We start from the raw sequence: 3,656 nt of genomic DNA on the forward strand, positions 1-3,656 counted from the left end.
TTTTCGCTTGGTTTCAGCAATACAGTCAGACCCTCAACACAATAATGTAGCTAAATTGCCTCTGTAGGCATCTTAATTAACTGAGCATTTTGTCCCCTCCCCGCCAAATTCTTACACTAAAATCCTATCCCTCAATGCGATACCATTAGGAGGTGGGGCCTCTGGGAGGTGATTAGGTCATGAGGGTGGAACCCTCAGGAATGGAATTAGTGCCTTATGAAAAAGACCCCAGAGAGCTCGCATCTCTTTCCTCCATGAGAGGAGACAGCAAGATGGTGAAGGTCTCCAACCTGGAAGAGGGCCCTGAACAGAACTTGACCACGCTCTTCTCAGACTTTCAGCCTCCAGAACTGTGAGCAATAAATGTTTGCTGCTTCAGCCACCAGTCTATGGTACTTTGTTATAGCAACTGAAACAGACTAACGTAAGAATAAATTAAGGAGTGTGTGCAAAACACAAGAGACTATGGTACAAACATGTGCTCAGTAAATGTGGCCAGGCTCCTCTCTTCTGAAGGACTCATGAATAATCCTAAATAATATATTAAAATGTCATGTTGGATTAGGTGCTTACAAAAATCTTATTCAATGGAATTTCTAGGCAATCGAAGGATTTCCTTCATTTACTGTTGTTAATAACTATTAGTAGTGTTTAATATTATGTCAGGTGCATTCTTCTTTCTTATGGCTATAACTAAAGTTACTTCTTCGTAGCTGCAGAGTATTCCATGAAATGAATGTGGTATAATTACTTAACCACTTCCACCATCCTGAACAATAACTGTGGTCAAGGTACACAGTCTTCAATTCTAGACCAATGGGTCTAAATGTCTTTGGGGCAGGTACACTCTTCTTAATGCCATGAAATTACAGAGTATCTCCCTAGGGTGGTGGTGGTGGGGGACCAATACACTAACACTGATAAACACATATAGTAAATATATACACAACGTCCCTTGGAAAGTTGTAAGTGGAGTTAAAGGAAGGCCCTCAGGTTAAGGATAACAGTTCTAGGTCATTTGAGGTTGTGGTTCACTTGATGGAAGGCCCTCAGGTTAAGGAGAATAGTTCTAGACCATTTGAGGCTGTGGTTCATTTTGTGAACTTGCAAACACACATCCCAGTTACCTTCATATGTACGTTGCTCCTCATGTACAGACATCCAGACTCAGCACATAACAGCAGCACTCACTGCGCACTCACACTCCAGCGTGCGGGTCTATGGTTCTACACATGTTAATGCATTTCACCCTCCTCACAAGCCTATCTTCAGAAGACTCAAAAAGCTAACAGGCAGAAACAGGACTCAGATCTTGGTCATCTACATTTAATGTTTGGTCTTAAGTCTTATAAACACATATCATTTAATTAAAAAAAAAAAAAAGGATACTCATCTGACCCTTTAAGATGTTTAATGATTCGTCTTCCTCCTCGGGGATGCTTTTCCTGAAGGATGCTGGCCTGGGGGGAAACAGAACCAGAAGGGTAACACCTGCCATATCTAATAAAACCAAAGAGAAATACAAGGCCCCGAGATGGAGTTTCTGGGAGATTCCTGAAGAGCAAGCTGAGATGACTGAGATGATGAAGCGTGGAGCTGCCCCTCCCCCTGTCTCCCACATCAGGCACGTGTTCCTCTATAGGAGGAATTCTACTCCCGAGGCCACCGTCTCCTGTCACTCATGAGGCCTGCATGGAGAGCACTTCTGGCTCTGAAAGCGTCACCTCATGGCTGTTTCTGCCTTGTTGGTGCTGAATTTCCGGGCGAGGCTCAGGCACTCACGTCCCTCTGCGGCCCTTGTTCTCAGGCAGGTACCACTTGGTTAGGAGGTGAAGCAGTAGAGGCGCTGGAGCCACAGGTTGCGCGGTCACACACACCTGCGTCACCCAGAAGGCCCGATCACCCATCCCAGCACAAGCCTGCACGGACGGCTCAGCCTCACCACAGCACACGCTGTCCTGAGACACATCTGCGCCCCTCATACCCACTAACGCCCAGCACAGCCACGCTGTGGGCCCCGCCACCCCACACAGTGCAAAGGTGCATCCGTGGGCCACGGAGACCCGTCCTGACCGCCGCCCCACACAACCCCCAGAGTGCACCTCACAGAGCAGAGTCCCCGGGATGCACTGCCGAGGTTCACAGGTGTGGGCTCCGTCGACCCAAAGCCTCTGGGGCACCCTCGGTCACCAGTTATGGGGCGAGCCCGGCTGTGTCACCCCACACTCTCCAGCAAGTGCGTCACCGTCAGAAGCTCAGTGCCCGTCTCCCCTGGGAGCCATGGGCGCCAATCTCACCTGCGCGGACTAGCGGAGATGCAGCGGTTGCGTCACTGGTGCAAACACGCACCGAGCACGCCCCCCATTGCCCCCAGTGACGCTCGCGTGCACCCGTGTCACGGTTACGGGGACAGGGCCGCAGCGTCAGCCTCGTACTCCCACGCAAGTGCGTCACACACTCGGTCCCGCCACCCATGGAGGCCAGCGCGCATGCGCACCCCGGACCCAGGCGGGGCCTCGCGCTTTGAGCTGCCGGAGCGCGCAAGCAGAAGCAGAGCCGGACACGCATGTGTGCACAGACCCCTACACGTATGTGAGCGACGACAGACCCCCGATACATAGTGTGCTCAGCCGTTGAGGTGCCTGTGCGGGCACACAGACCCTGACAGGCGTGTGCGCATGCACAGACGCCGACACGCATGTGTGCATGGAGCCCGACACGCATGTGCAGGCACAACAGAGCCCGACATACATGTGCGCGTGCACAGACTCTGACACGCGGACACACTGAGACGTGTGTGTGCACCCCTCCCATCTCTTTCCCTCCTCCGCCTCTCCCAAAGCAGCAGACGCACCCAGCGGTCCCCCAGTGCTGGGGTCTTGGGGCGGGGGGTGAGGCTAGAGGAGGACGCGGGACCAGAGCCCCAAGCCCCATGTCCCAGCATGCAGCACGGCGTACTCCTGGATGATCTCTGGGAAACGTAGTCCGGGACGGTCCCAGGCAAGGGCCTCAGGGCGCGTTCCAGGCAGGCAGCCCCACACTGAGTCCATCTTGCTCCCTGCAGACGCCCCTTCCCGACTGGGAGACGGGCTGTGTCACCCCAGCTGGGACCCCGTCTGGCCTCTGAGTGGGGTGATGCCGGGCGAGCCATGGCTGTCCTCAGAAGGGTATCCTCTCCTAGCCCTTCTGGAGCATCACCTGGAATTCTCTGCAGGCCACCGGCCAGCACAGGCTGCCCGAGCTGCTTTTCAGTGTCCCTTGCTTGCTGGATTGTAAACAATGTGCAGGCCGCAGCTATGCCCGGTTAGTCACGCTCTCATTCCAAGTACTAATGTCACAGGGTCTACAGGATGTTACAGGTACTTAACCACAGCCTCATTTTGACTCAAAATCCCACTTTTTGGTATTTATGCCAAGGAAGTAGCTATAGTCGTACACAATGTTGAAGTATATTCACAAAATACTTTTTTTCTGAAAATGTTTTTCTCTTTTAATTAGATAGACTTTAGATTCATATGTAGTTACAAGAAATAAAATTGAGAGATCTTGTGTATCTTTCACCTGGTTACCCCGGCTGGTGATTGTAGTATATAATACCACAACCGGAAGGTTAACATTGATGTAATCCACTGACGTTACCCAGAATTTCTAGAGAA

The 3,656-nt window shown here is 51.7% G+C and overlaps 1 protein-coding gene across 3 annotated transcripts in view; it reads right to left on the minus strand.

Moving 5' to 3' along the window:
- The window catches only part of ZNF331 (zinc finger protein 331), a 55,108-nt gene extending 52,862 nt beyond the window's left edge, over window positions 1-2,246 (minus strand). Inside the window, exon 1 of one of the 3 annotated variants that reach the window (XM_011979623.1) lies at window positions 2,103-2,246. The gene's annotated coding sequence lies outside the window, so the exon portion shown is untranslated. Of the gene's footprint in view, window positions 1-1,491; window positions 1,866-2,102 lie in introns of those variants that run through there. The other 2 variants (XM_011979632.1, XM_011979644.1) reach the window with 2 other exon arrangements.
- Window positions 2,247-3,656: the final 1,410 nt, after the last annotated feature.

This window comes from Mandrillus leucophaeus, unplaced genomic scaffold (assembly GCF_000951045.1).
Source record: "Mandrillus leucophaeus isolate KB7577 unplaced genomic scaffold, Mleu.le_1.0 Scaffold104, whole genome shotgun sequence".
Classification (NCBI taxonomy): Eukaryota; Metazoa; Chordata; class Mammalia; order Primates; family Cercopithecidae; genus Mandrillus; species Mandrillus leucophaeus.